This window comes from Hippocampus bargibanti, linkage group LG16, assembly GCF_051943395.1.
Source record: "Hippocampus bargibanti isolate YZ-2025 linkage group LG16, ASM5194339v1, whole genome shotgun sequence".
Taxonomy (NCBI): Eukaryota; Metazoa; Chordata; class Actinopteri; order Syngnathiformes; family Syngnathidae; genus Hippocampus; species Hippocampus bargibanti.
The window spans coordinates 14,568,525-14,582,080 of record NC_142749.1 but is presented as its reverse complement, the minus strand read 5'-3'; the positions used below and the strand labels follow the sequence as shown (position 1 = coordinate 14,582,080).

The 13,556-nt window shown below is 44.0% G+C and overlaps 1 protein-coding gene across 3 annotated transcripts in view; it reads right to left on the bottom strand.

Annotated features, from left to right (window-relative positions):
• Positions 1 to 13,556, bottom strand: part of mcama (melanoma cell adhesion molecule a) — a 58,311-nt gene that overhangs the window by 24,529 nt on the left and 20,226 nt on the right. The gene's annotated exons all lie outside the window — the stretch shown is intronic.

The following is a 13,556-nucleotide window of genomic DNA, read 5'->3' as shown; positions in this document are numbered from 1 at the left end:
CATTTTATTTATTTTTTTGATAGCAACAAGCTAGGAACTAAAAGAGCTTCATGACGTTACTCGCATGACAAATTAGCATTTTAGCGATGATCTACTGAACAGTGAGGAAGTGAAGCTAACCGGTGAATGAGGAAAAGTTAACTCCTTGTCTATTTGGGTCAACCCTGAGTAGTTTTTTTGAGGTGAAGCTATTTGAAAGGAAACGGTGAGGACAGCATGACTATTTCGTATTAGAGAGCAATTTTACAGACGGGACGCCATTTTCTCACCATGTAGAATCCTTTTCATTTCTCAAAACCACTTTCATTTTCAGCAAGCATAGAATAGCTGAATTACATCACAGGCCTGGAAGTTGGAAACTTCGCAGAAGCCACTTTGACCAGTCAGGGAGTAAATGATCCTGATTACTGTTGTAACTGATATTTTAAATCCGGCTCTATTTTGACAACTTAACTAAGAGTATTTGCAGCCAACATTGTTTGGCCCTTTTGTCGACTGCATGTCGTACCACATAACGACAAAACTATCGACAATAATATGACGCTAATGACACTCCGGGTCTTTAAACAAGCAATTGTCTTTAAAGATTTCAATCCTGACTGTAGCAGTGTTCCGGATCTCCGCTGGGCAGCAGATGCCAACTTGGTTGGAGACCAAGGAAGCCCATGGCGTCATGAGTCCTCCAGCTCTTCAGGGGACCTTGCGGAGTCAGAGTCAGGCTTACTCCCTGTCAGCATTTTTCTTGCTATTATTTGGACGTGGGATTCTAAAAAATATTTCCATATGTTGTTTTTAAATCCAGTTGAATGTGTTTTTCCATTTCAGCAGTTAGCTGTATTGGGTTAAATCATAAGAAGAATATATTGACTCCTGACTCTGCAGCGCCTCATTACTTATTAAAAGTAGCTCTGGATGGGGTCAGTTTGCTGAATATAAATGCTTATGATGAGGACGTATGCTGCAACTTAAACACTTGGTTGCTCAAGACTAAAGAACTTTATCATGTCTGTGATGTCCGTCTTCTTTTTGAGACCATGTCACCCGACTAATCACAGACTATGGCACATTTTAGACATAGGCCAAGCTGAGTTTTAGTTTGTCCTCTTCATTCTTCAATCAAGTGGGAGGAGAGAGACACCCCCCAACACCCTGAAGGTAGATTCCGAAAGCTAAACTCGAGCCACGGAGGTGGATCACATTCCGGCTTTCATCCGTTTTCAAAAGTCATTGGCCGTGTCCGGCAGGCGCTAAATTACCCGAAAAGTCCTGTCGCCTGACGAAATCCTGATTGTGACACACCAGTGGAGTGTGGGATTCTTATCTGAGAACAAAGCCTGCTATCCTGTTCCTTCTCAAGATGGCGAGACTACTCCCAATTTGTTCGTCTTTTCCCAGTAATGGGAATCAAACCATGACCCGCTATCTACTGCCTTGGAATGGTTTTAGAAACTGTCACAGAGGTCAGGCTCAATAGACAATCCAGGACAAAGAAGGGTGGTTGCCTTAAAAAAAAAAAAAAAAAAAAATGTGAAACATTTAATTAAAACAATAAAAAAGGTCTAATTCAATCATCTGGATTCTTCATTTAGTTTTGAGATCCTCAACAGGTAGATTCTGGTGTTGATTAAGACCGAGATGGTCTTCTAGACAGATCCAGAAAAAAAATCAATGTAACCAATCCTGACATAGCAAGGACATCTTTTGCAGTACTTTTCAGTCAGACATAGTTCTTTGGCAGTTTTTTTGTGTGGTAAAAATATACTCTCATGACATCTGGTACAAATTAAGTTCCCTCACGGCAATTTAGGTTTAAACTTCAAATATGTATGACTTTAGTGGCGTTCGGATTTAGCATTTTGCCATCTGCGCCAGCTGGATCGAGTGAAATTGCATCACGTGATTTTCAAACTGCAACTTCAATACAAACACTGGATGGAATTAAAAATTTAGAATAAACCCAAATTAAAGTTTAATCCCATCAATCGGGAATATTTACTGGCTGTCATGGACCTGAGTGACGGTTGCGTTCAAGTCATAAAATTACCGTGATTTAAAACCGTGACAAGAGACAGACAGTCTGCAGATATTGTAAATCAACAGTTGCCGATGAGATTCCTCTATTTATTTTTGTGTTTTTTTTTCTTCCTCTCTTTAGGATAGTGCTCCGGAGAGACACTTAAAGAGATTAGCCCTCTAGGGAATTTGCCAAACAAATACCGTGAAACTGATAACCCAACTGACGAGAGAGACAAAAAGAAAAGGGCCTTCACAATGAATCAGCCACAGGGGGTTGAGGAAGGGGGTAGTAACACTTCAAAACTTGATAGGTGACATAAATTTGACCGCGATAGTCGTGCCTATGGGGTAAGCGAAACATTTTGAAAGCCGCTAACATATGAACTTGTCGGCGATCTTCTTCTGAGAGTTTGCTTAGCATTGAGACGGCAACAGGAGCTCATTAAGAATGTAAACCAATAGATGGCTTTGCCGTTTACAGTAATGATGGGATTAATCAGCAGGGGTGAAAACAGTCAGCCTGCGATAACGTATGTGGCGTTCGTAGTGTAGCGCAGCTCATTAGCACAATAGGAAAACACTTTGGTTAGCCTCGGGGTTGGTATGAATATTCATGCGCACATGTAGGATCATGTGCACAGCGATGTCTTTCTGACTTCAAAGTCGGCGTTCTAGCTGGCGTCATTTTTAATTTGACAACAGATGCCGAGGACGAAGCGATGACGGGCGGGCGTTTGGCGCCGTGCCAGGAAATGTAAACTTTGGGAGAAACTTTTTAGAGGAGATTATTGATTGATTATGTAAACAGAAAATGGATGACACATTCGTAATACAGTAAAGTCTCGTTATATCGATATTCTCGGGAGTCGGAAAAAATATCGATATAACCGGAATATTGATATATCCGTTCCTGCGCCATGTAAATTTTCTCCTTGCGTTCATAGAAATAGTATCGTAATAAGCAGTACTATCAATATAACCAATATCGATATAACGAGACTTTACTGTATTGAAATGTGCTACTTTTGGGATTCAGTCGTAAGACTCAACGAACCACGAGTGCCACCTTCCCGAATTTATTCGGGAATTGAAAAGCTTGATGTAGAGTGGGTTTTCGGGTTTTGTTTTTTCTTGCAGAGGGATGCCGTTAGCACTTTGGTACAACTTCAGCCGTTGTTAAAGCGCGATATAAATCCATATGTATGTATTATATTTTGGACAGTCAGTCACCCTCATTTCAAGCTCAGAAAACAGACACATATAACTTAGGAATGAACTTTTTTCAGATGAAAGAAGAGTGTCTAATGTTTCTTATGCTTAATCGAATATTTATGTAGTCCTAAAATGTAATATTCTGTGGGTCCTGCAATTTGAGTAAAAAAATTAATGGCTCCGCTGTGCGCTTTCCCCTGAACAGTCACAGTAAATGTTTGACTTCCTATTTTGTGACTTAAATCACCGGCACTCGATACATCGTGCTGCAACTCAATCCCAGTAAAGCTGAATAGTACATAAATATATATATTTTTACAAGCCGCTTCACAGTCTCCGGCCGGGTTCATACTGGTCACTTTTCACTGTTTGACACTCACGCGGGGAACAAAAGCTAGCGGACGACTCGGCATTCCTCGGAACAATGATGACGTCCGAAGGGGATGCCTTGAGCAAATAAAACGGAGACGGGTCGGTGGCATCGGCTTTGTCCCGAAAAGAAACATGCCTCATATACATTACAAGTGAGCCGACTTCAAGATATAAGTGCAACTCTGACATAATGCGACCAGGGGGTCACATTTCACACTTTTGGAGGCCCTCAGGATTTAGGAGGGAATGTGTTCTTTTCCAGCCAACTGGAGCGACGGGAGTTCATCACGGCTTGTTTTTACAGAAAGTCTCAACTCAGCAGCAACTGAGGTTGACGATTGGTTTTGTGGTGGCTGACTCCCGGTAAAAAAAATTGCTGCGGTATACAGACGCTCCCCTACTTACGAACATTCAAGTTACGAACAACTGTACATATGACATTAGGGATATATCTATAGGGACGATACTACCAGTAAGACTTTAGTTCGCTGAAGAAGCATCTTGGATAAGAAGCGAAACGTCTGACACCTTCAAAAAAGTACAGATGACGGCTGAAGAAACCTTTTCATTGATGGACCACTCCTGTACGACTGAGAGCTTACACATACGTAACTGTACATATGTACATTTTTGTAGTAACACATGTCGTACTTACTGTCTGCAGTTGTACATGTACATATCTTTATAGAGCATATATTTTATTACATTTTTATTTTTTAGTACAAACCAATACAGGTTACTTATACAAGCCTAAAACATACTTATATAAACCTTAAACATGCATTCCCTAAAAATATAGCACTGAATCAACTTACGAACGAATTCAACTTACGAATGACCATTTGGAACATATCTCGTTTGTAAGTTGGGGAGCGTCTGTATTTGTCTTTGCAAAGTCTATTGTTAAAAAAGGGGGCTCTCTGTTACTTGGATTATTTAGGTAGAAATGGCACTACCAGACCATGTGCTTTTGTCCACTCCAGCGCCAGGGTTTTTGTCATTTTCACTCAAATTGCAGGACCCACAGAATATTGACTTTTAGGAGTATATAAACATTCAATGCAGCGTAGAAAATCTTATATTCTCTTCTTTCATCTGAAATAAATAGTTAATTCCTAAATTTTAGTGGTCTGGAGTTATATGAGCTGGAAATGAGGGTGGTTGTCCAAAATACAATGCGATATATAAATATTGGTTTATATAGCGCTTTCACAACAGCTGAAGCTGGAACAAAGCGCTAACATGGAATAAAGGTAAATGCTGCCACCTTGTGGAAGGGAAAAACATTGCTAGAGATCTGGCCAGCGCTTTATCGGCACCCAAGAAAGAAATCACAAAAACGGAAGTAATGCAGAATTGGCGCCATATGTCATATTTTCAATTCCTGAATAAATTTGTGAATGGCGGTCAATGAGCTAACCAACAAGTCACCAGAACTGAATTCAGTAGAATTTGATCCATGTTTTTGAACAGTTACAATGTAAACTAGGTGATGTATTATTATTTTTTTATTTAATGTACAAAACCAATGTTCCACTCTGTGTTTTTTTGTATTCATCTACTGGCTGACTAACAACCTAACCCAATCGACAATTAAGGTACCTTAGCTATGAAAATTGGCATTTGATAGGAGTAAAAATACTGCTCAGTTAGATTCAGCATCTCGGGGTAATTAACAAACGCCTTTCACGCCAGTCCAACACCAAGGTTTTTTTTTTGGGCAGAAGGGAACAATGGCAAGGCAATGACAAAATGTATTTGATTCCAACCAACAGCTATCCTACATTCATCAAGTTTCTTCCAACTTTAAGCCACACGCTTCTCTTTCTTCCATGTTGCTTGATGTTATCATCAAGCCTTGGGAGCTAAGTAAACATTCCCAGGCTCATCGACTGCACCAGGAAAGCCAAAGAATCCCAGAAAAAAAGAGCATGGCAAAAAGGAGGGGCATGGGAGAGGTGTGCGAAGACATAGAGGATTTGGGGAGTGGTGGTAGTAGGGATGGGGGGTTAGGAGGGATCAGAAAAGGCGGGAATGTCCCACACTATTGTGGTGTCCAGTTTCTGTGCAACATGAGGAGTGTACCTCATACGACAGTGGAGGCGTCAGATGTGCGCAGCTGCCGGTTAATCTCTGTTTGCTGGCTAGGGAGGAGAGGCGGGAGAGGCCTCTTAATGAAGGAGGCATTTTTTTTTTTGGGGGGGGGGGGGGGGGTTGTCTGTCAGTCTGACATTGGAGGGACTGTATGCCAAGAATTGGATGGCAGCCCAAGAGAGTGCCATGTGTCCCACAGATGGGCCGCGTCCAAATATGAAGGGACGTCACGCGCAGATGGCCACTTTTGCCGATGACGAGTTGAGCGATAGCCTGGCGCATGCCGAAATGCATCACATGAGAGTCAGTTCGATCTTGAATTGAGCGGAGATTGCGTAAAGAGGACAAAGAAAGCCAAATTGGACTTAAAGCCACTTAAAAATGCATATTTTTTGTTTATATCATAGATTGCCATATTTTCCATTGTATAAGGTGCACCGGACTATAAGGCGCAGTCCTAATGAATGGTGTATTTCCAAACTTTTAGGCACACCGGAGTATAAGGCGCACCTTGATCAATGAATGAAAAAAAATCCAAATATAATACATAAATATATACGTTTTCCAAATATAAGGCACACCACACTATACCGTATTTCCGGTGTATAAGTAAGTGTAAGGCACGCACCCCTAATGAATGGTGTATTTCAAACGTTTTCGATAAATTAGGCGCACCGGAGTATAAGGTGCACTTTTAATGAATGAAAAGAGATATCTAAATATAATATATAAACATGTACAGTGAGACCTCAACTTACGAACTTAATTGGTTCCCAGACAGAGTGTGTAAGGCGAAAAGTGTGTATTTAAAAAAAAAATCCCATAGGAAACCATTAAAATGGGAATAATCTGTTCCCGGGTTTCCATAAAATATACTTCTCAACTAAATAAGCCTTAAAACTACACACAACATACCTTATTCTATGTATAATAAATGTGCTATTGTATTGTAATGAAAGAAATACACTGCATTGTATCATAAAGTCCCTTTATTTACATTTGTGATGGTCATTTATGGCTTGATGGAATGGCATTGGAGGTTGAAGGTCAAAGGGAATTGCTGTTTGGAAAGAAAGGCGCATTACATGAGGACTGTGATTAAAGAAATACACTGTGCTGTAAAATAGTTTTATTTACCGTTTTGATGGTCGTTGATGGCTTATGGAAGGAGAGTCACTTTCCATAAGTACTGTTGGTAACTTAACCTCTGGTGTGCTTCCGCCGAAGATCACTCCGCCACCCGTGGTGGGTGTGTATTATGAAAATAGTGCTTATTATGAGGTTTAATTTTCATAAATTTGACGTTTGTAAGACGAAAAGTTTGTAAGTTAAGGTGTTTGTAAGTTGAGGTCTCACTTTATATGTTTTCTGTATAAGGCACATCACATTATACCGTATTTTCTGGTGTATAAGGCACACCGGAGTGTAAGGTGCACCATCAATGAATGGTGTATTTTCAAACTTGTTTAATATATAAGGTGCACCGGAATATAAGGCGCACCTAGATGAATGAAAAAAAAAAGTTTCTAAATATAATATATAATACAGAAATATACATAAGTTTGCCAAATAGAATGCCCACCGCATTATAAGGCGCTACATTAGTAGACTTACGCACGACTTCTACAGGGTGAAATGGAGTCGGTGGCTGATGACGGTCGTTGTCAGACCTATTGTGGCTCAATATGACTTCACATATAAGGCGCAACTGCGTATAAGGCGCACGGTGCGCCTTATACACCGGAAAATACGGTAAATGAACGACAGTAATAATTGCTACTCTTCCTAGAAGTGTTTTGTTTCGATTTTTAATCCAACATGACAATCTGAACTTTATAATCATGTCGTTTGTATCTGGGTCACTGTGCAACGGTTCTTTGTGTCTCCAATGCTGTTTTGTTTATGTTCCTTTTTTTTGTGTTCTCTGATATATGTTGCTGCTTTTTTTTTTTTTAAAGATGAAGCGCTGCCATGTCATCTCGCCCGGACAGACTGTCTGTCATCACGACTAGTGAGTAAGAGTAAGTTGATCTTAAAACTATAAACAAGCATCATGGCGAATATTTGCCTGAGGCTCGATGCTTTGGCGAAAACTAAGGGAGCTGAGGAAAATACACACAAACCGCAATTTGCCTGACACTTCTGAGCAAACGATTCAAACCGCCAAATCCAGAAAAAGGCCCAACGGGCAAAAAAAAAAAAAAAAACATGAGTCGCCTCATCGAAGGCAGAGTTTGCTATCTCAAACTCCCAAAACAGGTCTTATCTTCTCAAGGGCAAATCGTATGGATTTTTTACCACCGTTTTTCCAAAATGCTACGTTTAGAATAAAGGACTTGCAAAGGAACAACGTTCCGGGTGCTTCCGTGGTAACGAGGAGGGAGTCGATACGGGAGCTACAGGGAGAGAATTTCCCTTCCGGAAGGCGTAGGATCAAACTACACCGGCAGTTGCTGTTGGATATGAAATCCCGCTCATCCATTGAGGAAGAGCGCACCCACCATTCCCGTTATACACACAAAAAGTCTTTGAAAAATAAGATCATTTCAAGCGAACCACTACAAGATGGTGCTGAATGAAGAAAAACACAATAAATACACCAAATTTTGGTGTACAGTGATACCTCAGCTCAAAAACTTAATTGGTTCCCAGAAAGTGTATGTAAGGCGAAAAGTTCGTCTGCCAAATATTTATTTCTCAAAAGAAACCATTGAAAATGAGAATAATCCGTTCCCAGGTCGCCATGAAACATAATTTTCTACTAAATAAGCCTTAAAACGACACAAAATCTACCTTATTTTATATATAATAAATGTGCTGTTGTATTGTAATTAAAGAAATAAACTAACTACTAAACTTACTAAAGTCATTTTATTTACCTCTGTGAAGTTAGTTGTCAATGGATGACAAACTTCCTGGTTGCCTCTTAATGATATCCGAGTTGCTGTGCTTTCTCGGAGATAATATCCTCACTCACACTGTCCCCTGCTAGCTTATTTTTGTTAATCCAAATCAGCAGAAGTTTTTCAACCTCTTCTATTGCTTGAGACCGTTGCTTAGACAACACAGAAACACCCTTAGCCACACGCTGCAATGGTCGTCTTGGCATACTGGTCTCTCTCTCTCTCTCTTGGCAGTCCATCGAAGTCGAGGATGACGTCGCTTCCATTGCTTTGTGGGGTATTGGACAGTGGTTATTGGCGCTGGCGGCGATGCCACTGTAGGTGACTATGAAGCCCGATTCTGGAGCCACAAATCCTGCCACATTCAGGACATGTGAGGCCAGGACCGGGCTGGCGAGGCGGTACTGAAGCAGCACAAAGGTGTCTTTGCTCGTGCCGCACGATCCTCCTCTGGGTGCGCTTGTCTTCAAGTTGTGTCACCCCTTCGTGGCATAAGGAGCGCCACAGTGGCCTGTTCGCTGCAGCAGACTCCAGATCGCTGGGCTTGATGTTGCAGTTCTTTAGAGTCTGTTTAAGCTGGTCTTTGTATCGCAGCTTAGGACCACCAGGGTTCCTCTTCGCTGACAAGAGTTGTCCATAAAGCACCTGTCGAGGCAAGCGGCAGCTAGGCATCCGGATGACATGTCCAACCCACCGAAGTTGCCTCTTTGCCAGTATGGCCTCGATACTGGTGGAGGCAGTGCGTTGAAGGATGTCGGTGTGTGGAACACGATCCTGCCAGGTGATGCCAAGGATTCGTTGGAGGCACCTGATGTGGAATGCATCAAGGCGTCTCACATGGCGTCGATAGACGGTCCAGGCTTCTGCGCCATATAGCAGCGTGGACACACACACTGCTTGGTAGACTGCGACTTTTGTTGGAGTTCTTAAGTGGTTGTTTTCGAACACACGAGTACGCAATCTGCCAAAAGCTTTGGAGGCTTGATGGATGCGGGCCTGGACGTCATCATCAATTAGACAGGAGGGTGTTAGAATGCTGCCGAGGTAGCTGAATTGTTGGACAACCTTGAGGGGTGTGCCACTGAGGGTGAACGCTGGGGTTGGAGAACTCTCTTTTGCCATGACCTCCGTTTTGGTTACATTGATCACGAGACCGAGTGATCGGTAGACGGAGGACATGGTATCAAGGGCATTTTGCATGGCAGCTGGGCTGTGGGCCAGCAGAGCACAATCATCTGCATACTGTAGCTCGTGGATGCCGCTGATCAGGGTCTTGGTCTTGGCCTGTAGGCGTCTGATGTTAAACAGGTTACCATCCAGGCGGAATTGGATTTGTACGCCGCCACCTTCCTGGATGGACTTATGGAAGAGGAGCGTAGCTGCCATCAGGAACAGGTTGAATATAGCAGGGGCCAGTACACAGCCCTGCTTCACCCCGACTTCCACAGGGAACGGGGAAGATTGCTGGCCACCAACAAGTACAGTTGCTTGCATGCCGCTGTGGAACTGTTTTAGGATGCCAAGAAATTTGGAGGGGACGCCAAATTTCTGCAGTATGGTCCAGAGAATGTCACGGTTAACTGTGTCAAATGCCTTTGTAAGGTCAATGAAGGTGATATAGAGGTCCTTATTTTGTTCCTTGCATTTCTCCTGAACTTGGCGCGCAGCGAAGATCATGTCCAGAGTGCTTCGATCCTTCCTGAAGCCGCATTGTGTCTCTGGGAGGATGTCTTCGGTAATGTGCGATGTAAGACGGAACAGCATTACTTTTGCAAGAATCTTGCCAGCAACAGAAAGTAGGGAGATGCCACGGCTGTTGCCACAGACTGACTTGTCCCCCTTCCTTTTGTAAATGGTGACAATGTTGCTGTCTTTCCATTCCTGAGGAAGTGTCCCGTTTTGCCAGATGTTGCAGATGAGGTGGTAAAGCTTCCGTGTCAGGAGATAACCGCCGCTCTTGAAGACCTCAGCTGGAAGTCCATCAGGGCCAGGGCTTTTGTTGTTTTTAAGGCTCCGGATTGCAGAGAGGACCTCTGTGAACTGAGGAGGTTCATCAAGGGAGGGAACTGTTGGAAGCTCTGGGAGGGAGTCAAGGACAGATGTGTCTGAAGGGTTTACTTGGTTGAGCAGGGAGTCAAAGTGCTCTGCCCAGCGCTCAAGTATTAGCTGTTTGTCCTTCAGTAGTACAGAACCATCTGCAGATTTAACTGGGACAATGTGTTGTCTTCGTGGGCCGTGCAGGGATTTTACAGCATCATAGAAGGCGTGTGTGTTGTTGTTGTCTGCATGCCTCTGGATTTCTTGGGCCTTGCTGAGCCACCACTTGTTCTCCATCATCCTCAGCTGTTTCTGTGTTTCACCACGGATGGCCTTGTAGTGAGAGAGGAGAAGTGGAGAATGAGGGTTGGAGAGAAGTGTGGTATGGGCTTTGCGCTTGGCTTCCAGAAGCTCCTGTATGGCAGCTGAGCTGTTATCGAACCAGTCTTGATGACGTTTCTGAGTGAAGCCGATGGTCTCAGAGGCAGCTTGATGAATTGTTGTCCTCAATTTTTTCCACCTGCTTTCAACATCAAGGTCACCGTTACTGGTGTCGTTGTCCAGGCTGGCAAGTCCCTCTGCCAGCTTGTGGCGGTAGCTGGCTGCACATTCTGGGGACTCCAGGGCCCTGGTGTTAAGACGCCTTTGGGGCTGCTGTTTCTTATGAGGAGGTCGAATTCTCAGCTTGAGCCTGGACTTGATCAGTCGATGATCAGTCCAGCATTCAGCCCCACGCATGGCCCGCGTGATGCAGACATCATTTTGGTCTCGTTGCCTTGTGATGATGTAGTCCAGTAAGTGCCAATGTTTGGACCTGGGGTGCATCCATGATGTGATGTATTTCTTTTTCAGCTGAAAGATGGTGTTAGTTACAATCAACTGATGCTCAGAGCACAGAGTGAGGAGTCGGAGGCCATTGCTGTTTATTTTCCCCGTCCCGTGCCTTCCGATTACTTGTTTCCAGAGCCTGGCATCAGTACCTACTCGGGCATTGAAGTCACCCATCAGAACAAGTTTATCAGAGGCAGGGATTTTGGATATGGTAGCATCCAGGGACTCGTAGAAGGCATCTTTGGTGTTATCGTCAGCATCCAAGGTGGGAGCATAGGCGCTGATTAAAGTTGCGAAGCGACCTTTTACCAGGGGAATACGCCAGGTCATAAGCCGTTCACTGATGCCTTGGGGGGACTCGGGGATGTTACTGAGTAAGCTGCTTTTCACAGCAAAGCCAACTCCATGGAGTCTTCGCTCATTCTCTGGGAGACCCTTCCAGAAGAAGGTGTAACCTTCACCAACTTCTGTGAGTGAATCCTCGCCTGAGAACCGAGTCTCACTGAGTGCGCCAATATCGATGTTGTACCTCCTTAGCTCATGTGCGATGAGGGCAGTTCGTCTTCGAGGTCTCTCCATCCCGTCTCGAGCATCGAGGAGGGTGCGAACATTCCAGGAAGCCAGGTTCATAGTCATGGGTTTGATTATATTTCGTTTTCGACCGCAGAGGGGGGATGCCTTGGTGGCTGCGGTGGGCCACCCAGGTGTGGTGGAACAAGCAATGTTTAGGTCACCTTTTCTAGACCCTTCCCCTATAAGGGGTGAGCAGTGCGGACCCTGAACAGGGCTGCTCAGACGCACAGGATGCTGCCGAAGGATAATGTTGCTCCATCCCATCTTCGCAACGACCATCAATCCTGTACCGCCGCTGTGTAGGATTCAAGCTAGAAGCTTCCAGTCACATCCATGACCTGCCCCCGTCACTTTATCCTATCGCCAGTGGACTTATATGGTGGAAGCTGAAACCTGCGCTACTAGTGGATTTAGTGTGAGGGACGGGGCGCGCAATTCCTTCCCCCACATACTTGGCCGCACTCACTGTATTCCAGTGGCAAGAGTGAAGACTCGAGACGACCTTCAGGTGAGTGCGGTTGCAAGGGGCTGCCGGTGGTCCGATCTGTTGGACTCCGCCTACGCCTACCCCTGGGTGCGGATTTGGGATCACTCTTTGTCTGGCCTCTACCCTCCGACCTGTTCGGCTTGGGTGACCCTGCCAGGAGTACAAGACTCCAGCCGACATAGCTCTCGGGGTCACGGAGACGCGCAAAGTGCCTCACCACGTTAAGGTGGTGATCCCAGTCGAGGCACGGCATACTGGTACTGGGACGCTAAGTCACAAAAACGCACACCTCGTTTGTGTTTTTCGATGATCTTCTTCTGCTTGACCATAATTTTCTTTTGTATCTTCTTCGGCTTAACACTAGCCTGTGGAGGGGTCTTTTTCGGTCCCATAAGAGCAAAAATACTCCACTGGATAACAAACCATGTCTGCACTCAAATAAAGGGGTGAAAAAACTAGTCCGCCAGCCACCGTGGCACTGTTCGACCATGCGGTTTGGTGTTCATCCGTCGAAAACTAGTCCACCAGCCACCGTGGCGCTGTGTGGCTTGGTTCGTCTACTGAAAACTAGTTCGTATGCCAAGATTATATGCTCGTGAATTTAATGTTCGTAAGGTGAAAAGTTTGTGAGCTAAAGCGTTCGTAAACTGAGGTATCACTGTATCTTGCTGTTTTCAGCATCCAATTTAGCATCGTTACATCATGACAACCATCACTTACAGTTTAGAGCAGGGGTGTCAAAGTCATTTTTTGCCGCGGGCCACATTGTAGTTATGGTTTCCTCTCGAGGGCCGTTATGAATTTGGGGAAGCCATTAGAATGTTTAAATCCCTTCAAATATTACATATAGAGCACACAGAAAATTAATGAATAACTCGTTTTCAAATCTGAAGTCAAGTATAATGACTTTTATTGTGGTTGACATCCAAAAATATGAAATTTTGGCTCAGATTTTAGCAATCATCATGGAATTTAACAAGTTTGATTTGCTTTCGCGGGCCGAAAAAAATGATGTGGCGGGCCGGATTTGG